Genomic DNA, 26,076 nt, shown 5'->3' with positions numbered 1-26,076 from the left:
AACAGCAGTGCTGCTGGGGTTTTTAAACACTGTGTCTTCTTACTGTCCTCCACTCTATCAGACACTCCTAACTAGCTGCTGCATCTTGCACTGAAGATGTATAGTCAGAGAAAACAGAGGACAACAAAAAAATCTTGATGTAAATTAGGGTATAATAGTGGTGGTTTAATCTCCTCAACAATTGAATGTCCTCTGCATTCTTTAGTTCAGACAGTAGTTAAGTGGGTTTATCTGAAATCAGGCGGACCTTAGAGAGTGAGTGTATGAGTGCTAGCCTACGGTCACTAGCAATAAAATAATGAATGCATGTTTTTGTTGCATAAGACGGTATTATAGTATGTAAGAAACAAAAGAGGATACATTTAAAACTTAATACTCAATCAAATTTTAAAGGTTCATAAACATTTCTTAAGCCTAAAGCAATGATCAATCAGTTGTGGATCACAAACGCCACTCTGACTTATCCCAAAAATGGGGCACCATCATTGACTCGAACATAGAGACCCACTGCTCCACTGCCCAGTGATGGGGGGCCTCATATCCTTCTAGTGGATGCCAGGAATTAGGCACGGTGACCTTGGGCTTATGTGAGGCTGCTACAGAGCATCGCATTGCATACTTGGCTGTGCATTTCTATGGAGGTTACACAAGCTGTGTGTGTTCAGTGTGCGCAACTCAACACCTGCGTCATGCTGAATTCATTAATTACAAAGGGTCTACATACTTTTGGCCATGCATACAGAAAACAGGGTGCAAAAAGGGGAGAAACTGAGCATGCGGACGCAGGTCATTAAAATCACGCAATTCGTGACACGCAGGCGGTGAAAGCCTGAGGCTGTTTGAGTGAAGGAAGTAGAACAGCCTGTGCTGCAAGAATGAGGAGAGAGGAACCTCCAACAGTGACGTCACACTGCAGAGAGAGGGGGGAGAGAGGGAGGGAGGGAGGAGGGGGTGCGAGAGAGAGCGCAGAGCCAGAGAGACAAGCCAGCAATAGAAACACATGCAGAGAGCGAGAGAGAGAGAGAGAGAGAGAGAGAGAGAGAGAGCACAAGATAGAGAGGAAGCGAGATAAAGGGAAAGAGAGATAATACACAAAAGTGAGAAAATGCACCAGAGAGCAAGAATGCGTAGAGCAGACATGAGAATTCAAAAGAGAGAGGGAGAGAGACAGCTAGATAGACAGATAAAGAGAGAGACAATGCAGAAAGAGAGGCAGAATGTGTAGGACAGGCAGCAGAATGAAAGAGAGAAGGAGAGATGGAGGGAGAGAACAGAGAGAGAGAGAGAGAAAGACAATGCACACAAGAGCATGAAAGTGTAGGACAGACAAGAAAGTGGGTTAGAGAGAGAGAGATCATGCACAAGAGTGAAAGCACAAGAGAGCAAGAAAGCGTAGGACAGACAACAGAACGAAAGAGAGAAGGAGGGATGGAGGGAGGGAGAGAACATGCACAAGAGCGAAAGAAAGAAAGAAAAAAAAGATTGAGAAAGCGTAGGAGAGAGCGAACGAGTGCAAGAGAGAGAGACAAGCATAAAGAGCAGGGATTCCCAACTGCAGAGAAGACGTCATCAGTAATGCGTGACACTGTTGACCATTCACCCACACACACCCTTACACAACATGGCAGCTAGCGCACACACAGAGACACACTTACACAGTGACACACACAGTGACAAACACAGACACACACAGTGTGCAAAAACCCAGTAATCAAACAGATGCAGTAAATATAACAATTTATCATGAAAGAACAAAAATGACGATGAATGAAGGAAGCAAATGCTCATGAATGAACACTCTCTCTCTTTCTCTCTCTCTCTCTCTCTACATCTCTCTCTTCCTTCACAGGACACAGGGTTGCCAAGGCGACGGTAACGTCATTCTCAGCTGCTGCCATTTGTGCTAGTAAGAGAGAAGGGCAAAGTGAGGGATGATATTAAAAATAAATATTAGGGGCAGAAAGAGAGAGAACGAGAGTGGAAGAGAGAGAGAGAGCGAGCGAGCAAGAAAAAAAAAAAATCACTCAACGAAGACAACCACCACCTCCCACCGTGTTAAACAACGTGTTCAGGGCGGACTTCGGTATCCAAGGAAACCATGTGTCCTGCTCTGTGCTGTCCAGATCACAACCAACTAAACCATATGGGCTTGTGTAAGGACACACACACACACACACACACACACAGTGACAACTGCATTGTAACATAAACTGTAGCTCTCTGAAACTCAAGCACACACACAATTACACACACACACAATCAAACACACACTGACCCAGTTTGCAGTGCTGAACTGGGTTAAGGCAGCCTCAGTGTTCTGGAGCTGATGAGAACAGTAGAGCAGGACTAATTCATTGATATGTTCACTGTGTGCATGAGTGTACATTCATAAAGAGTGAGAAATAACAGTTTGTACTAGGGCTGTATATTTAATATATATATATAATTGATAGAATAATATTACAGAGCAATAATCTCTGCTCTCTAAAGCTATGGGAGCTTTAATGCTTTTAATGCTAAGTGTGGAGTAGAGAAGCAGGTACAGCTGATTCCAGCGCTAAAAATTTTGCAGCATCCATGGGCGTCTCCTACATTCCATGTTAGTCATCGTTTAAAACCCAATAATAACCCTCACCAAATACTAATTGCACGTTTGCCAGCAGCGCAGCGGTCTGCTCATATTGTGCAAGTGAGACAGTCTCTCCCAGCAGAGCAACTGTTTCCCCTCTCCTCCTACACTTTGCTAGACTGTGCCTATTTTTGACCGTTTCGTTCTGAACTCCCTCCCTTCCCTGTAACAAAAAGTCCTGGCTCCATCACCACACAGCTGAACATCTTTTCAGACATAACGCTCCCATAAAAACACAAGTCCAGCGCAACACTTTCTGTGCATCGCAAATATACTCCATCTGCATAGGCTGTTCCAGAAGGATTTACTGGATCATCAAATAATGAACTTGTACAAAGGAGAGAAGCACCAAACACCTACGCTGTCCTTAGAGATCACAAAGTGCACCCACGTCATCTTAATCAGATCTTACTGTGCTTATTATGGTCAATACTTTAGGAATGTCCTAAATCAAGCTGCTTATAGAATTCTTTACATCCTTACATAACAACTGAAAAAATACTCTTTCACAATTCCAGCCCGATGAATCCTGACATTGTCATCTTGGAATATGGCCTCATTCTTTCAGCACATACTGTTGCTGAACCTAAACCTGCAGACTAACTGCAGCAACCTTACATCAGTGACTTTTTTGGCAAGGCAGTGTAGAAACTTTAAGCTTTAGTTTATTTTTTACATAACTGAAAAAAAAATCTAATATGCAATCTATTGTTTCTTTTACATTTATTTTCCAGCACAAAAATGTTTACTTCAACCTAACAAGCAACAAATATAACCTGCTTATTAGTGCTGTGCGATATGATGATAAATATCGCAAGTGTCTATTGTGCTACCTACCTTCTATTGTCCCTATCGTTTCTACAGTAATTTCATCAATTATTCATGCAAATATATAAAGTAGGCTACGATGAAAAGTATTGGCATGGTCACGTCGCATAAATTCGGTTTATATAAGTGATAAAGTAACATTTGCAAAAAAAGGTTTTGCGACATGGCGCTGCTTTACATTATTTGGCAGACACTTTGAAAAATGTTAATTGAGTTTATTTTGATAACTCAGTTTAAATACCTTTATATACTTTTGAAAAAAATTGCTACTGCATTTGTTTTCATTTGATACATATATATTGCTGCACTAAAAGGTAGTAATTCTCATTTGTGAAAGTTTGGTTTAATGTCACTAAAAATATGGTTAGAAAAAAGTAAGCAATGATATTTTGTCATATTTTTCAAAGAATAACTGAAAACATACTTAAATGTGGTATATCATGATATATATTGTTACTGTGATATAAAAAAAATCCATATTGTGATATTTGATTTTTCTCATATCGCCCAGCACTACTGCTTATATTTTAGTTAACAAAAAGTGTGAAATATATAAAATCACTGCCACATAAAACCATTATTTACAGGTTTCTTGAGAGAATACATCAAGAAATGCCTCAAACGTAAGAAAATCTGTAAGATAACTGGATGGCCGGGAACCCCTTCATGGGTATTCCTGCCTTGCACCCAATGGTTTTAGGAATTAATCAATCAATCAATGACCATGACCAGGAAGAAGTGGTTAAGAATATAGATTTATCCTGTCTATCCTGTGATGGACTGTCACTTCAGGGTAGGGATGGGAATTGATAAGATTTTTCCGATTCCGATTCCCTTATCGATTCTGTGAAACGATTCGATTCCTTATCGATTCCAATTTGGGGAAAAAAGAAGAGCAAACAGTTTCATAAGCACCAACTTTGTTTACTTAAATATCATACGACCTTACAAACTCAACAACAAGGTCAACATGTCCACAACAATGTGCAACTGGCAATATGGAAATGTAGCAAATACTCTCTAATAATGTTGTGTGCGCAGATGTTTGTTATCAAAAATTTACAATGGTTGCAAAACGCCCTGTTGCCATCCTTGTGTAGCATGAAATGAAGCCAAACTTTCGAGCGTTTTAACCTAGTGGATGCCATTGAAAAGACGTGCTTACTGAATCATGCGTAACTTGCGTAACATGCGTAACTTGCGTGATCGTGCTGTCTGGAATCGATAAGAGAATCATTAAGCAAGGCGCCAAACGATTCCGTGGAATCGAAACACAAGGAATCGATTCTCAACAGGAATCGATTCTCGATTCCCAAGCCTACTTCAGGGGGTATACCTGCCTTGCACCCAGTTATTCCAAGTAGACTTTGACGCACCACAATCAGTACCAGGAAAAAACAGATAAGATGGATGACCAGGAGCTGCCCTTCAACACACTGGTACCCTGTTCAGGGGGTATTTCTGCCTTGAACCCAATGTTTACAGGTAGACTCCAGACCCACCCCAACCCTGACCAGGAAAAAAGTGGATAAGAAGACTGATGGAAAACTGGGAGCTATGATTCAAAGAGAAAGAATTGAGGATACAAAAAGTTAATATCAATAGTGGGCCTTTTTTTAACCAGCATTTGTTTGCTGCCTTTGGACTTCCTGTGGATGTATGAACTCTAACTCTTTAATGTGGGGAAATGAGCTTGGGATTTACAGGTTTTAAGCAGCAGTGTAGATGAAAAAAACGAGGCATAAGTTGGTCCAGAGCTCTGGAGCATATCTTACTGGTGAGCTGCTGGAGTTGTCTGTTTGTTAGTAAAGCAATGTGCACTAGGTATCAAGTATGAGTGTATTAGCATGGTATTGAGCTCGACACAGATTTCAGAATAGTCATTTATGCATCACTGTCCACAGCATTCTAGGTTTGCTAGTGTAGGTCAGTCAGTGGGCCGAGAGAGAGCAGAAAAGACAAGATAAAAAAGTTTGAGCAAAGGGGAAAAAAAAAGAAAAAAGGAAAAAGCATTGCAATTCCCTGATTTCAGTTGCAGCCTGCTCTGCTACACTTTTCACCACTGGCGCGAATTATTTTAAGATTCACCAGAGCACATTTTAGATCAGTTGAACAGGTAAGCACACAGTAAGTGAACGTGGGGATTTTTTTTTTTCAGAATAGCAAAGCGAGATGGACACTCAGTCATGGTCAAACTGTTGCTGAATTTGTTTAACAGCAGACAACAGTGTGTCATGGAGAGGATTCCCTTGTTTAAGTGCGTGCACACAAACACACAGTCACAAACACGTGGTGCGCATGAGTGATTAACACGAAGCAGCCTGTCAAACAGATGGAGAATGACGAAACGAAGAAATTGGAAAAAAAAGGAATGAAAGGAGGGGGTTCAAAACTAAATGAATGGCAAAGAGAGATGTTGGCATAGAAGGGAGAGCTGAAGATGCAGTGGCAGGACTGATAAAAGAACAGAGGTAAAGGAAGAAGACTGAAGGAGGCAAGGTGAGAGAGAAAGAAAGATACAGAGCACAGAAGAGAGTGGGATGAGTCAGAGTTGGTCCCACTGGACTGAGTGGGCTATGAGGGGGAGGATGGCGTCAGCAGACTTGACGATTTACGAGAAAACGAAGAGGAAGAGATGGAGTTAGTTTGCCTAGAGAGAAGGAGGGGATGTATGAGGGCTGCAGAGGGGGATCCTCTCTGACGGAGAAGACTGAGAAGGAATGAGAAGGACAGAGAGAGGGACAGCACTGCCATAAACAGTGGGAATGTTGGATGGTTATAAGTGATGCTAGAAAGCCACAAAAAACAGTCACTTTCAGTCACCTTGCAGAGCTCAATCAAAAAGTTTCTGCTGTATTTTGTCAAACGTGCAACTGTATAAGCCTTAGTGCAAAAGTGTATAGCAGCACGGGTTTATGTATGTGTGTGTGTTTGAGTGAGAGAATGGATTATATATTCTTTTCCCTCTTAGTTTGATGTTGGATTCTCTAAAAATAAGTGTGTCAGGTTAAAACCTGTTTCGTCTCCCATTACAAACCTTATGCAATTGCTCTGTTTCCTCCTGTTGGGAAGAGAGAGGGAGTGTGAGAGAGTGAGAGCGAGAGAGAGAGAGCGAGAGAGAGAGAGAGAGAGAGAGAGAGAGAGAGAGAGAGAGAGAGAGAGAAAATTCTCAATGATGAAACTGTGTGCTGCAGTGCCATTGGCTCAGGCCTTCTCCAATAAAAGAGGCAGCTCCATGGCAACAGGCTCTGTCACCAAGAGAGAACAGCGATCTCTCTCAACCCCCATCCGGCTCACATCAACCCTGTCCCCCAATCTCTCTCACACACACACACACACACACACACACACACACACTCACGCACACCTTTCTGAATCACCCCAATTATCCGTGTCTGACAAAGTAGTTCAGTAACACACTTATTCGCGCCCTCTCTCCCTCTCTTTCCCTCCAAAACACACAGACACACTCTGCAGGCTTTTTATTTTCTCCTTCCGGTCAGACAGGTAGTAATGGATTTGAGTGTACACAGAGGCTGTAAGCCCTGCACACATTGTACCCATCTGCACATGCTGTGGTTAAAGTTTCACACACACCTTAAATCCACTAAGAATAAAGATACACTGAGCTTCACATTCAGAAGACAGCTGGCTAATTAAAGAAAACATTGCAGGATTAGTCATTGTTCCATTCCAACCAAAATTAAGACCTGTGATCTGAATGAATCTTGCCCCTATTAATTACAGCATTCTTAAAAATACAGTATGTCCCCACTGTGTGCGTTTATGTGCTGCCCCTTAAAACCAAACTATCCATAGCAGCAGCATGACAGTAAAACAAAACATGTACACTAAACAACTTGAGCAGTGTACTTCCTTCATTAAAAAAATATCGCTCATTTAACTTTCTTGAGGTAAAATAATCAATACATTGACACCATATCACCTAGCACTAGAAATACATTTAATTAACCAAGACTGAAGATTGTACTGTGCATAATCTTATAAACAAAGGCAACACAGAGTTTCTCACACGCATTACACTTGCACGCCCCAAACTGAAGGAACTGCCTGAAAAAGTAAACCATCAGCTAGATCAACTTATTTAACTTATTTTCATGCAAAATAAAAGTTATTTAATATAATACTAAAAATGAAGACTAAAACTGATCACTTATCTTATCCTAAAACTCACCCATAGCATTTTCAGTCCTACTAAACAAACTAGAGATCATTTATTTATTTCAGAAGTGATATAATAATACTACATTAATCTCAGCGGTGCTAATCTAATCATAAATCTATTTCAGCAGTGCTATTTTGCAACGTTATTTTCATCCTATTTATATTTTTCAGCAGTGCAATTCTAACAGACCTGCCAACCATGAAATAATTTTATGAGTACAAATCACCCGCACTCACCTAATATTACTATTACTATTATTATCTTTGCCCTATACTTTGTACCTTTCAGCATAAAGACTGATTTGATGCCAAAAAAAGTGTAAAAATATCCTTAAACGGACTCTTTCCTTTCTTTCCTTCCTTAAATACAGTAGCGCTCTGAGCTCTGCTGGGGAAAAAAAACTAAACACTGAAATATGACTTTAATTAATTAATTAATTAATAATTGTTTGGTACAAAATAACTGGCCTTTTTACTTATTCTGTCTCAACATTTATTTGCTGTTTGTGGCCTAATCAGTTCCAACTAATGCATTCAGCTACGTATATTTTTTACCTATTGCTGACAAAGATGTGCAAACGCAAACACACACCGCTGCTCTAGTCCCTGCAGAGAAGTACTGCAAACATAAAATATCTAGCTACGAAGTAAGAAACTGTGTTCTCTGAAATGTTAGCAATCTATCCAGTAAATTTGAGATAGGTTAAGGAGTTGGGGATGATATGGGGTGGTGATCGCCCAACATCCTTACTAATGCCAATGCAGTCCCTGCATGGAACTGAAACCACACGGCAATGCTCCTCACAGAATTTATGAGCCATGTGACTGTAAATGAACGTCAAAAAAGCATCTTAAACCCAGTAAAAGCATTAGAATTACATATTTTATGATTGACTGTCATGCTCAACTGCACAATAGTTTAAACACAATAAGAGTTTAAAGTGTTTTATTACCTTCTGTGTACTCTCCTCTCTGCTTAGAGCTGGAAAACCTGTGCGTTACTGACACCTAGCTCAATCCAGAGGGGGCTCTGCTAGAAGAAAACACAAAACAAAACACAAATTATCAGAACTGGATTGGAACAACCAACATCCATTACAATATGCTTGGATTGTCCACAGTCTTGATACACTGTATTGGATTAGTACACTTATTTAGTTTTATGTAGCTATATAGCTTGACAAAAACAAAGGTCAGTAAATACACTCATAGCAACATGACAATGTGAAGTTGAAATAAATAAAATCCAATATAGATTTACTGTCTTTTTTTGTAAGAATATCAAACCACATGTCCATTACTATGGTTTCTAGTTTACAGATTGAAGCATAAAGGGGGATGGGCTTAGTGGCTGGTAGCATATAGTCTGTGAATGTTATGCTGCTGTGGTGGATCTTCTGCACCACTTTCTCACAGGTTTATCTTTTCCTCACTGTTTACCACTGAATCTGCTAAAAAAGGTAAAAACAGTATTTTTGTCAGCATCTGAAAGCTTACATGATACTGGGCACTGCCCAACATTTAAAAAACTGAACATGACCTACATATATACACAGATGCTTTTTCCCCTCACTCAGTTGAGTTAAACAAAAAACATGATCAGTTTTAAGTTAACTAAACTAAAACACAAACAAAATAACTAATTAAAGAGCATCCTCAAGTCAGACAGTGGTACATATCAACGCCATATCACTTACCACAGACACTTTTTACTCTTCACATCTAAGAGCATGTGCTAAACTCTTTTCCTTTTAGCCCTGTTTTAAAAATCTCTCTGCAGCTGAACAGATAAATCAAATATTTATATATATATATATATATATATATATATATATATATTCAATTTGTACCCTGATGTTTAAAGACAGCAACTTTCATCATGCTCAACTTCTTATGCATTAAAAGAGGACTTGCCTCTATACACTCCTGTCCACCACGCATATCCACCCAAATAATCATCATATTGATCACTTTACACAATTATATGCTGTATTTAAACTCATGCCTCACAATTTACATCAGGGTATCTGCTAGGATTGCACCGATGTGGAAATTCTGGGCCGATGCCAATAACTGATACTACACGTATATATAATTGCAGACTGCCGATATACACATTTATAAAACTTAAAGAGAGACTACACACCCCAGCATAACTTTATAACTTTAAAAATAATATAAATAAATAAAAATCAGCAAGTATCGTTTTGAAACATTGATCATATAGGAATGCACAATGATATTAGAAGTTAATAGATAATTATTGATAATTTATATAAATAGATTTTTTTTTAATCGGCATCGACTGATAACGATATAATCTGATGATACCATTGTGCAATACTAGTATCTGCAGATAATGGGAAATTTAACTGTAGACTTTTTAATATCACTCAATCTCTCAAAATTAAAATCACTTAATAACACTGCAATAACAAAAAGCAGACAATAAATTTATATACAGTGAAATTTGTATTTTTTTTTTTAAACCAATACTTTGAAAAAACTAAAACAAAAATGAATATCATCACACATAAAACTGCACTAAACAAAATAGGGTCCAGTGCAAAATCGTGGTAATTTAAACTGTTTTATTCAGTTTCCTAATGTACCATCTATGCTAGCTAACAGAAAGTAATAAATAAACATGAAAAAGGTGCCCCACAGAGTCATAATTGCACCTCAAAAAATGTAAATAGCTAATTGCAAAGCATAAGCCTCTTTAAGACTTTTCAGGAATCTGCAGCATCCTGTAAATCAGTTGATCATGCTTGACTGTAAAGCGTGTGAAAACTTGGTATCAGTTCTGTTAAGAAGTTCTTAAGAGGCAGATGCTGGGAGTTAGAGTTAGAACTCCTCAAAGAGCACAAAGAGGCAGATGGCTACTATAACACACCCTCCACCAAACAAACACGCAGCTGAATACATGTCAGATAAATCCTTTAACCCCCTCACATGCCTCTTAGGAGAGAGACAGGGATTCTGCAACAAAATACTGGAGTAAAGAGGAGCATTTGTTGGCTAATATGAGATCATTTATCCAACATCATACTGGAAACTCCTGCTTTCATGACTCTAATAGAATCTCAAATTTATCTCAAACTCAACTCAAATTTATTTGTGTGTAATGATTCAATGGAGCAACAAACTAAACAATACAACTAAATGGTCCCAATTAGTGTCTATGGTATTCCATGTGGTTGCTTGGGTGTTGCTAAGTGGTAGCTAGTTAGTGACTGCAAGATGCAAAGTATATCTAAAGTAGATGTTATGGTGTAGCATGGGGGTTCTGATGATATGCCAGGTGGTTGCTATGGAACCTCAGGTGGTTGCTAGCTAGTTCCCATGGTATTGCTACATAGTCAATAGATGTGTGATACAGTATAAAAGTATAAGTAATTGCTATGGTATTTCAGGTGGTTGCTCAGATTTGTATAATCATTACATTTAAAGAGTGCAAAAACATTTGAACCCCATTCATTCATTTAAGGAAAAATCTGCTAAATTCAATTTCTACTGTATCTTAACATCTTCTTCTGTGTCAATAACATAAAAACAGTAGGAACAAAAAGGAAAGATTAAACACAGAAATAAGTAGTCAGCATTTTAACACTGTCCTACAATTTCGAGAGACAATAATTAGTCTTAATTAAGACATTAATTTTTATTACATATTTTATATACCAGTTTACAAACTGAACGACATCTATACATTTATCTGTTTTTTTTTCCTTTATAGTATACCAGGTGTCAGAAAAAAAAAAAAAAACGTTGGTATCGGAATATTATATTTATGCCAGATTACCCAGCTCTAGCTAATTTATTAATCTTATTTTTAGTAAATAGCACTGAGCTCCTTATACTGTGTAAACCAATAATCTAATCCACCAATGTCACTAAATCTCTTTTTACACTGAGTTTCTCACTGTTTATTATTTGGGCTCTGGTGGTCCAGGAGGACCATCAATGTCGCAGAGTTGGTGCAGGAGTCTTCAGTGACGTAGCTGACCTGTCAGTGTTGGCACTGCCCGTACCACACAGAGCCATGCCATCTGCTCAGGTACTACTTTCCTCTCCTCCAAACACATACACACAATAAAACACACACACTGTACCCCTCCTCTAATGGTCCTTTCATTCTCTCCCTCCACCTGCTACCACTCCCTTTCTCTCCTGCGCAAAAATGTTCCTATTTTCATCCAGCCCCCCCACTGATTCAACTCAAGCCTGATCTAAAAGAAAGAGACAGGAACAGAGCAAAAACACAAAAAAATATATATTGGAGCCTCAAAAACTGGTCAGAAAACGCTAGTTTTTAATCAATCCTATCAATTAAATTATCATAACCTTAGAATAATGCTTATCTGTGACTAAGTGTTATAAGGTTCAGACTCAGTAAAATGATGAGTATAAATGGTTACATTTATATTATTAATGTCTAATTTAACCAGATAAAAGTTGAAATTGCTCATAAAGTACTGTTTTTACATAACGACGATACTGGCTTTCCAGTGTCACACCACTGTTTGCATAAGGTATATTCCAAAATGAGAGTTATGCTTTATAAACTGTAAAATGGAACATAAAATGCAACATATCAAATAGTCTGCATAAATCAATGAAGAGGGTTTAAAAACATAATAATAATACATTTTATGGAGAATCGTATTTGAGAACATTCTTTTTTTTTTCATGGGTCTCAAGATTTTGTAAGATTTTGTAGTGCTATACTGTATAAAGAAATCTGAACTGATATGAACTTTGCAACTTCCTGTGGTTTTTTACTGTAGCATAACAGCTGTATACTAAGGTAGAATGAGAATGAGACTAAACTTCTATTTCATATATTACATCATAAACTAAAGTACACATACTGTATATTAGAGCGATTAGCACTTTTCTCATTTTCCATGACACATCAACCAGAGGCAGATTATGTTTGACCATCATAATTTATTTTACTTGCATCTTTGATACACAGATGGCATTAATTACATCCTTACATTCTGGACCATTGATTTCTGGTTAAATATGGTGAAAAATCCTGTTTTACTATTGGTATTTATTTTAATATCACTCTGTCTAGCACCCCTGAAAAAGGCTAGCTTTGTACCCACGGTTTTACTGAGTAAACTAACTTGGCATGCACAGGTTTTTGGCAACAGAAAATATTTATGAAAAGTCTGAATAATTTATAACTCACAATGACACATTTATTTTAAGGCTCAGTGTTTCCTCTAACAGATGACTTTTAAGCAGCAGCAGCGCTGCTCAGAGTGCTGTTAAAAAGTGAGGGAGAAAGCAGACAGGGAGAGCCGACAAACGGCAGGTTTAAGTTCATTTTTTACACTTAACTTGCATAAATGAAAAGCGTTCAACATCAATTATCACTTTAAGTAACAATTTACTCATCTTTCACAAACTTTTACTCCTCTTTCCAGCTAAAACATACGAGCTGTACAGGGCTTGCTAACATTGTAACATTAGCCGAGCTAACTTAGCCTTGGCATTTGTTTGGCTGCATTTCTCTGTGTAAATTTTACTCATGTGTCTAGAGCAGTACTACTGAGGTAATTTATGACTCGAATGGCACTGCTAAAGAGATTATTGATTAGAAGAGCACTGCTGAGGTAAATGTTTTGAGCTATGTTGGGTCGTCTGCTGGGTTATTAAAATGGTTAAGTGTTAAATATCCGACATGTTCAGTGTTAGACTTTTTTTTTTAATGGTGTATCTCTAATGTAAACACTCACTACCCATATAAACAGCTTTTTAACTCTAACTTTTAAAAGGTCCCTAAACATTTGCACAGAACTGTATAGTGTCTGTAACAGAAAGAGAGCTGCTGAAAGGGACAACTCTTAAACCCAAACATTTTGCTGTGTACCGCTTACCGCTACAAACTTGTTTTGCCGCAGACAGGTTTTTACTTCTTCATACGATTGCATTTAAGTTTAGGGCTGGGTATAGTTCTAAAATGTTTGATACTGGTACCGATATGATTCTTTTAATTCAGTAAAGATACCCAAACTATACGTTTTGCGATACCTTTTTCTAAATTGTAACCAAAAATACAAAAAAACAGTAATTATCATTACACGAGGTATTTATTTAACAGCCGACATGAATCTCATTCTGTTTTTCAATTAATCAATCTTGTTGGAACAAACAGTGAACATACTTGTGGCATTTTATTAAGAACAAAATTCATTGCTTGTGTTTAAACTAGAAATATTTTATCTACGCATATTGCTTTATGTATTTCAGTTTTATTAGTTCTTTATAAAAAATATCAGCAATACATTGACAAAAATAAATTATATTAGGAGGTGTCAACCATTAATTATACAAAAAATAAAACATTATAATCATGATTTTTGTTTTTAATGCTGCTAGTTCCCTGTATTTTTAAGAAGGGGCAGTAATAATAATGTAGTGTGGTTTAGATTAGGCAGACTAAAGTTTTTTTTTTTTTTTACTATTAGAATTATAATATCTCAGATGAGAGAGAGAGGGGGAGACAGAGCGAGTGAGAGAGAGATAGAGAGAGAGAGACAGAGAGATAGAGAGAGAGACAGTGCGAGAGTGAGCAAAAAAGTGGCTGAGATTTTAGCACAGTGGCGATGTGTGGACAATTTTAATAATCACCACAAACATGCTCACCATGTTTCTGAGCCTGCTCGCCGCTTGTGTGTGCCAGGGCAGCGTCGCTGTTGTTTTACCTCGCTGTGCACACTCTCTGCTTTTGCCACGTTTATGAGTGTTTCATGCAAAGTATCAGAAACAGGCACCAAATTTTGTTTTAGACATTTTAGACCTTGGTAGTACCGAGACATTTTAGTCTGTGCCTTTTTGATATCGAATTTGACACCCAGCCAACTAACAAAACTGCATGAAGATCAGAGACAAAACCAGAACCAGAGACAACAAAAGAAGCAGATATCAAAGGTCTGAGGTCAAGACTGAAAAAGACACCAGGGTCCACTTCACTTCAGTCACACGATAACCCTGATTGATCTGCCTCTGACAGTGTGCCTTACAACACAAGGACTTAATTCAGCTTTACTACCTACTTTGCTACCTGAACTACACTTCCCATTCGTGTTTACTTTGTCGGGTTTTGTGTTCTTTAGACTTAAAAACTGCCAAACTGTTTCCAGCTCAACAATCAGTGCTTCAATAAAACAATCAATAATTACTACAAGCTTAATCATCCACCTAAAGGAAAGAAAGACACAATATTTGGTTGTTGGGTTTCAATACAGCTGTCGTCTGGGGTCCTGTTTCAATACACATATAGATTGGTGTGTGCATACAGACCACAATGATGTGATTTCTGATGAGAAAAGCGTGAACTCGTTGACTTTAAAACCAATTACAGAGCCAGTCACCCCAGAGGTTAGTATTGATTTCTTTTCCCCACCCACCTCTCTCCAGCTCTTGTGCTCCCTCTCTCTCTCTTTCTCTCCCCAGCTCTCACTTACTGACTTATGGGCCTCCTCCTCTCTTTTTCCCACGGTTGGGCACAAGTGATACCAGTAACCTGACACACACCACACACAAACACACACACACACACACACACACACACACACACACACACACACACTCAACACCAGAAGTTTCTTTAACTAAATGTAGAAATGTGAGGCTAATGGGTTTTATTGGCAGAAAAAAGTCAAATACTGTTAATTATAAAAAGCAAAACTTCTCATCAATCACACGCTCTCATTTTGAACAGCACTTGTGGGTCTTTCCTATCAGATGTGATTCATTTTTTAATGAAATGAAAATCTGAAATGCTGATGGAAAATAAAGGTAATTTAGAACCAATACCACAAAACCTGTAACAATATGCTGTGTTATTTGAGGGAAATCCCAAAAAATGCCATGCAGTTAATCAGGCACAGCATTTAATTTCCAGAGGATCACAGTGCTGGACTATATACACCTTCTATACCAGTATACTGTGAATTAGTGACATAGTTGAGAAAGAACAAGCTCTACACATAAACGTCATAATGTCATAAAATAAACCACTTTAAACACAAACAACCCATACATATTCTTTTTTTTTAACTTAAATACACAGGTAATAACCTTTGTAGTAGTTGCAATATTACAATATTATCTTGTATCTTGTACAAGACAGTTTTGAATATTCCAATATTTATGATACGTAGCCCAACTCCAGTTTTTATTAGTTAGCCCCAGTTATTAATTTGTTGTATTTTGTGTGCTTTAGGCATTATTAAGAACCTGCAATGCATTTAATAAGATTTTAAGAGGACCCTGATGTCCCTAATTGCATATCGCAATGCTAAATATCAGCTGATACAGATCTAATCTTTGTGTTGCAGCTACAGAGTTAAGGTCAAATGTTCTATTTACTGAAGTAAAATAACGTTGAGTTTCAGTTTATATAATGAGACATTCTGGACTGATTTAGTTTAGTACTTTTAAAACTATTGTTTATGTGTGTGTGTTACAGATTCTGGACACATACTGATATTTACTGTTGAATGCTTTTATAGGTGATCGTACTATGTTTATGTTTTAGCATATGTGTATTACATAACTGGATAAGGATTAAGATGGAAGCTACCCAATTCAATGATTCATTAATGTTTTAACCTCCTATGATCCCGAAAGCATCTCTGGTTTTACATTGTTACAAAACAACATTGCAAGCAGAACAAGTTACATTAGCAGTGAAAGACATTCAGTGATTCCTAACCCCAGATCTGGAATATCCCCCGTCCAGCACACTGTAGTCTATCCCACTTATCCAACTAATCACCTTATTAACAATCCCTGCCTGGGTGTAGTGGGTGGGTTAGAGAAGGGAAACACAGGGTCCAGGCGATGTCAATGTATAGAGCTAAATGGGTTTATTAACTATTAATGCAAAACCTTACATCTTTTCTGATACTATTGTAAAATATCAGAAAAAAATCAATATTTATTAATTTATCAAAAGTTACAATTTACAGTCAGAAATGCAAAAGTGTAATTTAATAGTTAAACACATGCCCCCTCATCTCTGATTATGTCGACAACCTATGTTATTATGTAATCAATGTTATTGGAAAACTGTTATTTTTTGCTGTTAGGCTCCCTCTTTACTTCTATACACCCCTGCAGTATATACAAAATAAGTTTTCCCTTGTGAGCAGTTGTACATGTGAATTTTCTGAGAAGCTTGAAGAATTAAAAATGATTTTTTAAGATAGGATGAGGTGAAAAAAATCATATTTCTAATGCCAAAAGACAACAATGATCTGTAGTTACTCTTACTACGAACGTTTCCCCACTTCCCTCTATGCTGCACAAGTGTCCAGCTCATATAAAACAAGCGTATTCTCTTATCAGTTGGTATGGCTGGCAGGTGACTGTAAACAACTGGTTATTTTATGGTCTGATGTATGCATGCATCATGACATCTTTTTTGTAAGGTTACTTTACACATTCTGACATGCAGATTCTAAAGCTGGTTTGAAAAATATCTCTGCACTGTATTTATTTATTTATTTTTTATTTTTGTCAGATCTGTCTGGTGCATTTGTACTCCAGATATGTGGTGCACAGGGGTGGCAGAGGGATTTCAGCCCTTGAGCTGATATGTTAAACACAATGTACCAAATAAACAAAATCAATGTTATTAATAAAAATGAGACATCCAACAACCGTTCAACACCCATGAAATCAGTGTCATAAAGGTATTACAGACACTGGTACTGAGGAAAGATCCTGTGAGAAAGGAAAAGGAAGACATGTGGGAAAGGTTCTTAGAGAAAATCTTCATCAGAAAGCAAAAGGAGGAGGCGAAAAGGCGGTTTAATAAGAAAAAAAGGAAACCTGCAAGAGTTGGAGGCCATGAGGACTGCTTGCTATTTATAGCAGCAGATTTGTTATTCACAAGAGCTTCTCCCTCTCTCCGCTCTCCACAGCTCTCCATTTCCTATCCACACTCACTCACCATTTCTCTCTCATTCTCCCTCTGACTCTCTGTTCCAGCACACAATGCTTAAAAATAACCCTTGTGTGTGTGTGTGTGTGTGTGTGTGTGCATGCACGCACATGTGTGTGTGTGTGCGCACAGTAGGTTCAGGTGGAGGTGCAGACAGAGTTGTTGATGGCAGAGGCTCTGCAGGGGTAGCGAGAGCGTGAGGAGAGGAAGAGAACAAGGGACTGGGTGGGTGGGGTGGTGGAGGTAATGAGGGAGGGGGGGCACTTTTATCTTTGCAGTGGAGGTGAGCATCTTTTAGAAGAAAGTTCCCTGATGGAAAATTCCCTGATTGGTTCTTTTCACCACCTCCTCTTATTGCTTTTAATCCATCAAACCTACACCCTCACTGTTCTCAACTCCCCCACACTGACCCACACACACACACACACAGCTTCCCCTGCCCAGTGTGTGTGTGAGTGTGAGTCTGTGACAATGTGGGTGACCAACAGTATGGCAAGTTGATGTCCCCTTCCCACCAGGGCTCCACCCCCACCTTCCACCTCCTCGTCCACCCCAGAGCGAACGCTGGACGCACTCAGCAAAAGGGAATTCCTCATTACCTCAGCAAAGACCAGGCCTCCCTCCCCCTCGTACTGCACACGGGTGGGCAGACAGGGACCTCGCTCTCTCTCGCTCAATGCCACACTCTGTCTCAGACACACAAACACACACACACACACACACACACACAAACACACACAGAGCAAATAAACCTCAACATGCAGCCATTCAAAACTACAGCATGATCATTTTTTTAATAGCTAAATGAGTGCAAGTTTGAACACAGGCTACATATTATACATATCATAATTAATGCAGCATACATACTGTATACACGCTCAACACTTAACATGTCTTATGCAATTCCCAACATCCTACCCCTGCATCCCTGACCCAATTTCCTCCATCCCTCATTCCTTCCATCCTTCTCCAATCGCCCACAACTTGGCTAATCACTACATCTTCCAGAGCAGCACATCGCACCCTAAGAGGAAGTTACAGTTATAAGAATACTACTACAAATCATAACTATATTTTATATTAATTTTAAAAGCTTTCCAGAGTGGACAAGAAAGAAAAAGTCAAACCACACTAACTAACTGCCTGTAAGAAACATACAGTAAAAGAGATGGAGAAGGTTCAACTTGAACCAGATTAATTGACTGTATACATTACAGTAGAAGAGATGCAATAATGTAATGTCATGTACTATATCAGGCAACATTAATAAGAATCTTCACTTAAGCAAGCATGTATCTACACACACACACACACACACACACACACCTTACTGTATTGAGTGTCGTATTCGTGGGGATTCCGGTGAGCGTCAGGTGCTCGAGGCTTGGCGTGCTTCACTGACAGAGACCACAGAGTCCAGAAACAATCACAACATATACAGGCACCAAAAAACAGCCAAACAGTCCATGCCTGCAGAAACAGACCGATCTTTCTCTTCTCCTTCTCTTTTCACTGTTCCTTCTTCCCTCTTTCCTCTCTCCTCCGCTGCGCTATCGTTATTTTCCTGTGAACGGGAACACTTCGTTTCTGACGCCCCCCTTCTTTTTCTGAATGAAGCGCAGGAGGCAATGAGCTGCACTCGCGCTCTCTCTCCCTCACTGACATGCGAGCATGCGCTCATTCATTCTCTCTCTCTCTCACATTCACATACCACACTCGCGTCAGAGTCTCTCTTCATCTTTTAGTCTCACTGAAACAGCCAGAGAGTAATTGCACTGATAAGCAGTTGAACACTTTGAGCTGTCAGCTAAAGAAATACACTCACACACTTTCACTTAATCAAAACTTATTCATAACAGGATGGATTATAGTTTAACAGAGAACACAAGTACATTACAATAGTGCATGAGTGCTTACAGTCAAGCTTATGCTTAATAAATGTGAAAGTGAAAAATGCTCTGTATCGTATTAGTGAGCATATAAGGCTATAGAATGGTTGAGGCATCACTGGGTTTACACATTGAGAAAAAATGTTAAAAGGTGCAACAGGCAAAACCACCAGACCTCTAGTGGTCAGAAAGTTAACAGATGAACCGTTAACCTTACAAGCCCAGGCTGAGAATGAGTTTTTAATATTTAGTTTTACGTTGAATATGTGTGGGCACCCCTGATTAAATGAAGATAAATACATATTACTGATTTTTCAAAGCAAATCAGAAAATAAATATAAATTCTGACCCTCAAACTCTTAACACTGAAGCATCATGGGATTCTCTAGATAGCCGGCTATGGATCTAATAAGGCTACATAACAGGGTAATGCAAAAAACTAAAAAAATATATATATTATTTAATAATCGTACTTTGTAAATCGCTATGTCTGTCAACTTGGGAGCTTCAACAGTGGCAACGGTAATCAGGTAAGAAGGGAAATGGTGGAACTGCTCTTTTAAGACAAGCAGATATGGACAGATTTTACTGTGTCAGCAAAAAACAAAAACAAAAATAAAGAAATGATTAGACACAAAAACAACTGAAAACATCATGGCATTAGAAAATACACAAATAAATACAACAGTCATGTTAAAAAATATATATTATTGTTGGGACGATTGATAAAGCTTTGGTAGGGTTTTGGGACAGTTGTGAAACCGTTAGTCTGAAGCAAGGGCCAGAACTGAAAAACACTGTAAAAGCCCACCTGTCAACTGTCGCCGGTTAGTGTGAACACAGGGCAAGAAAACTCAGATACCACAGCCAATTGTCTGCAACCAAACACAGTTGACACAATAGTGGTCATTATTCTACTACAAAGCATCACCCACATAAACATCATCTGCACAGACTACTAAAACTCTAAACTTTAAAACTTTCTACAATAGAAAAAGGGCTACAAACATTCCACAAACGCCACCATAAAAACTAAAAGAAATGCAAGCCGAACCTTTTGTATCTTTAAACATGCATGTCTCTGAATATGAGGATATTTTTTTGAACAGATACACACTAGCACACAAAATATTCATATTGATCATAAGCACACAAATATTCACACTGGCTGCAATGATGTTTCTGCTTACATCAACTGTGAAATGAATAAATAAAACAAACTGTACTGAAATTAGTGCTGGACGATATGGCCAAAATTCATATCACGATATATTCCTTAATTTCGGTCGATACGATATAATTTCGATATCGATATAAATACTTAGAAGGCCACAGAAAACTGCGAAGAATCCCTGCAATGGAAATATGTACCTACTACTGTCTGAAAATTTAATTTAAGTCTTTGAAACCTCCTTTCACGAAAACATTATAATACTTAAGAAATAAAAAATAGTCAAGATAAATCAATGCTCAATTTTATTTGCATATAGCAAAATAAAAACATGACATCCCTGTCAAACATAAGCCTATATAACTATTACCAATAAAAATAACTTTAAATTAGGACAGAAGCAGAGCTTCTTATTCTTTTGTAAACAAATTTAACAGATCAAAACAAAAGTGTTTCAACTAGGATAAAGAATAAAAGAAGCCTTTATATACATAAAAGCAACAAGATTTTCCCATCAAATAAACAAACCTATAGGCTTTATCAACTATAAATAACTTAGTTACAATATAAGCTACAAAAGTGCTTCAGCCAAAATACAACTCTTTATAAACATAAAAGGAACATGATATCCCCGTCAAATAAACAAACCTAAAGGATTCATAAACTTTAAATAACTTAAATAACTTACAACATACGCTATAAAAGTGATTCAGCCAGTATAAGGAAAATATTGTATGTAGTGGAACTGATTGAGGTGGTGGAACAGATTAGATGTTTTAACGTTACCGCTGCTAACCTGCTCCACTCTCCGGCACAATTTGCAGCAAACTGAAGTTTAGCAGACCTTCGAGAGTTGAACCAAATCCTCACCACTGAATTAGACCTCCCTCCTTCAATTGATCACTTGTGGAAGCGGCAGGGGCATTCATTTTGCATCAAAAATGTCCCGTGCTGGGAGCCAAGAGGACCCGCAACTGACCGCTGACCGAGCGGACCCGTGGGTGGACCGAGCGGACCAGAGGCTGACCGAGCGGACCCGTGGGCGGACCGAGCGGACCCGAGGCTAGGCTAGGCTAGGCTCGGCTTGGTTCCGCTCCGTTCCACTCCAGCGCGGAGCATTTCAGATGCGAACCGAGCCTACCTTAGCCTTGGATCCGCTCGTCCCGGCTCCGTTTGGCTCCAGCGCGAGGCATTTTAGATGCGTAGCGGACCCGAGCCTAGCCTAGCCTAGCCAAATCTAGCCTAGCCTAGCCTATCTGGCTACGTGCCTATGTGATTACATAATCACGCACAGAGATAGTCCAGCTACGGAGGCTGATTGTGTTCAGCTGTGCGGCGAGCTGACGCCAGTAAAACGCCTGTCCGTGACAGATTCTGTAAATAATACATATCGATATACCACAAAAATGATATCACCGTTATTGAAACATTTCTTATCGCGATAAATACCGATATCGAATTATTGTCCAGGCCTAACTGAAATTAAATGTATTAATCCACATTACCTTGAAGCTAGAGTCACATGAAGCTGTGTCTCTAATAAACAGAAACTCTCCCACAATGAAACTCAACCGTTCTCCTGCCATCGCTAACCTGCAGTTTACTTTTTCTAAAAACAAGCTGCAATAGGGGAGACAGACCTGCACAAAGTAAATATTATTTCTAATTTTCCCCATTTTCTCCACAATTTAGCACAGCCAATTACCCAACCCACTCTCTAGGACTCCCCCTATTACTAGTGATGCCCCAATACACCAGGAGGGTGAAGACTAACACATGCATCCTCCAAAACATGTGAAGTCAGCCACCGCTTCTTTTCAAACTGCTGCTGATGCAGCATTGCTGAGCAGCCAGCGCGCTTGAAGGAAAGCGCAGCGGCTCGGTTCTGATACATCAGCTCACAGACGCCCTGCTGTGGACATCACCCTCGGAGTGATGTGGGGAGAGAGCCCCATCTACCCACCCGGAGGGAGCAGGGCCAATTTTGCTCCCTCTGAGCGCCGGCAGCTTGATGGCAAAGCGGGGGGTTTCGAACCTGTGATCTCCCGCTTTAGACCGCTGGACCACTCGGCGCCCCTGCCTGCTGCATTTTGAAAGAAAATGTATCCAGATTTTTCCACCAGATTTGTATTTTTTTTTTTTTGGGCTGTGTGATTAAACATATTTTATCGTTACTGTGATTTAAGTTTTTACAATAAACACATCGTAAGAGCTATGATAAGGCCACAATAACAGCAATTAATAATAGTAAATAAGTCCAATTTCTTGTCTCTGGATTATTGGATTCAAATAATACCCTCTCAAAAGTACTTGGTAGGAAAACAGGGTCCAAGGCGATACATGTACTGATGGAGGAAAATCTGCTCATATAAAAAAAAATGCAAGTCCTTAAATCTGCAGCAATCAGCAGCTTTCACTCATAATAATAATCTATAATCCAAACAGCATGGCTGGATTTAACTGTTTCAGTCACTGAGAAGAGGACTGGCAAAGAAAAGGTAAATTACAAGTGGATTCAGAAACTGTGTATTGTGAGCAGGCATGTTTTTAGGACAGTCTGGTCTGGCTATGTTTTAACATGTGACAGAATAAGGACCTGTACTAATAATACCTAGCACTGCAACATCTTAAGAGGGATTCCTGTGTGAACGCATGACAGAGAGAGAGCAAGAAGGAGATAGACAGAACCCTACACCAAACATCCTCTCTCTCTGTACTAGTGATAGGCCCCCCCCCCCCAAAAAAAAAAAAAAAGCATCCTACTAAAATAATGAAATATGTTACATGCAACAGGTATTTGCAGTTCACATCTGGCATTAGCATGCGTCCCGGGTGATGCAATCATAGTGATTGCCAAAATGCACAGCTGTTCACACCTGGAATTTTAAATATTTATTTCTCACATCATTTCCCAATTTGTTTTGCACAGTGAATTCAGATCAATAAAGACAACAAGCTTTACTTGCAAAACAAAAATAAAATAAATATTGTACTTTATTGTGCGGTAGTATGCGTAGCTAACACACACACACACATATATATATATATATATATATATATATATAGTGAAAACTATGTTGTGTGTCTCCCTACTCTTCCCACAGACTCTGGTTCGTTGATTTACAAATGAAAAGTAAAATTTACTGATGGTCAGTGATGATTTGGAGAGTCATGTCATCTGCAGGTGTTGATCCACTGTGTTATATCAAGTCCAAAGTCAGAGAAATGTTTTTTATGAAGATGCAGATTTCATTTTCCAGCAGGACTGGAAACACTGGCACACTGCCAAAAGTACCAAATGGTCTTTTAGAATATTCACATTTTCTGAGACACTGATTTTTGGGTTTTCATTGGCTGTAAGTCATAATCATCAACACAAAAAAAAAACACTTAAAATAGAGCTCTATGTAATACAGCTGTATAATATGGTACACATACGGTAGTCCTGTTTCTCCCTATACTTTATTATGATCAGGTTCCATACAAGGGAGACCACCACAGAACAGCTATTATTTGGCTGGTGTGTCCTTCTCAGAACTGCAGTGACACTGACAAGCAAAACGCTGCTTTAAGAATAACTGAAATTAAGTATAACAACACATAAACAAGGTGATCCACCCATCAATCCGTATTCTCATGCACTTCTTCCTGGTGAGCTTCATTAAATCTAGAGCCTAGTCATAATTTTTGAGAGCAAGGCAGAAACAGGTATACCCCCACAACAGGGTACCAGTGCATCAAAGAGTATTTTTAAAAATATTTTTTATGTCATGCAAAATCAAATATGGAAATCATTTTACAAGGCAAAAACTGGGCTGGTGGTGTGCTCACATCCTCAGTGCTGCACAGGTTTCTGGTTGTGCTGAGAGTACAGAGCACTCTGAATAACACATAGTAACGATAAAGTAAACCGAGCTTCTGAATTTGGAACATTTCACATTCATTTCAGTGCAGTCACGAGAACTGTTCACTCGAGTCGTGCCCACTACTACAGCACTTTGCAACAAGGCACCACCGTTCATCTGAGATCGATAGCAATCGGAGACCCGTGTGTATTTGTGCCGTCTGCTTTGGTAGGCTGTGCTGTCCATCTTCCAGAAGCCATAAGAAACAAACATGGGGTATTCCATCATATAGCAACAGCTGGAAAATGTTTTCTTGGGATGTTGATGAATTGGACAGACTATGGTGTACAATCTTTAGGTAGACCACATGCTCCTTCTCCATCACAGACACACACAAAGTTCTCTCTCGCAGGGTTTTGAGGGATGACCCTACGTCTGTCTGGACCACAGAGTTCAGTTTACGTGAAGCTGTTGGCACTAAGCCCCAATCCTGCAGTTTTTATGGAATAAGAAAGCAAGGCGTTATCATTTCATCCTTTAGATGGGCATGGCTTTCTTCACAGTCTGATTATCCAGCTCTTATTTTTAGATTAAATGTGTGAAGCCTGAAAGCCTGACAAGGCTTACATATCCAATCAGAAACGAGAGTCTTTGCTTGCCATGCCAGCAGTCCCCACCCTCCAGCAACTATCAATAATTCACATTCAGCAACCCAGAGAGAGAAAAAGAAAGGAGGGGGGGTGGAGGTGCAGAGAAAGAGAGAAAGAAGCAGAGAGAGGAGAAAATGAGGCAACAACACAGAATAAGAGCAGAAGCATCAGGAAACCAGGGCAAGATGGGGGGATGCACAGAGACAGCGATGAAAAGACATAAAAGATAAAAAAGGAAGGAATTAGAGAAAGCAAAAGGAAGCTGTAGGAGATGACAGAGACAGAGACGAGCCTATCAGGATGGTGTGCTGGGGAAAGTGAGAAAGCATGTATGTGAGAGAGAGAGAGAAAGAGAGAGAGCGAGGCAGCAGCACCATACGCTCGGTGCTCCAGTAGGCATCTATAAATAGCACTTCAAATCTCTGAAGGAAAAAAAAGCTATTCTGCTTCTGCTGCAAACCCAGCATAAGACACAGAAAATAGGCAGAGAGAGAACACGAACACACACACACACTTCTTTCATTTGCATTTCCATCATCCACTGCAGTGTGTAATAAACAGCATCACAGAACATCAAAACGACCACCATGTCTGACAGAGTTAAGAGATGTTCCAAACCCAAAATATAGACGTAACATGGTGGATTCTCCCTCATCAATATTCCAGCAGCGCTTCCTGTTAAACATCAGCCAGAATCACCGGCATCTATGACTCACCGCCATACGTGGGAGGACGACATCAAATAAAGCTTCACATTATTATAACTGACTCCAAGATATCACGGCCAAATCGGAGACAAAATAGCTCTTCAACAGCTGTAAAGAGAGGGGAAGTGAGGCACATAAATTAACACCATGATTCCTATTTCTAATTGAGCCTTGAATTAAACTCTGAACTAAAAAAAAAACT

At 39.1% G+C, this 26,076-nt stretch overlaps 1 protein-coding gene across 13 annotated transcripts in view; it reads right to left on the bottom strand.

The window, feature by feature from the left end:
- The window catches only part of LOC103033743 (R3H domain-containing protein 2), a 76,188-nt gene that overhangs the window by 40,891 nt on the left and 9,221 nt on the right, over positions 1-26,076 (bottom strand). For 5 of the 13 annotated variants that reach the window (XM_022675640.2, XM_049479748.1, XM_049479746.1 and 2 more), the window contains exon 2: positions 8,596-8,672. The gene's annotated coding sequence lies outside the window, so the exon portion shown is untranslated. Of the gene's footprint in view, positions 1-8,595; positions 8,676-18,211; positions 18,299-18,938; positions 19,417-26,076 lie in introns of those variants that run through there. The other 8 variants (XM_049479739.1, XM_049479738.1, XM_049479741.1 and 5 more) reach the window with 8 other exon arrangements.

The sequence above is a fragment of the Astyanax mexicanus genome, chromosome 5, assembly GCF_023375975.1.
Source record: "Astyanax mexicanus isolate ESR-SI-001 chromosome 5, AstMex3_surface, whole genome shotgun sequence".
In the NCBI taxonomy this organism is placed as follows: Eukaryota; Metazoa; Chordata; class Actinopteri; order Characiformes; family Acestrorhamphidae; genus Astyanax; species Astyanax mexicanus.
Note: the sequence above shows the minus strand (reverse complement) of the source record. Positions and strands in the feature narration are given on the sequence as shown.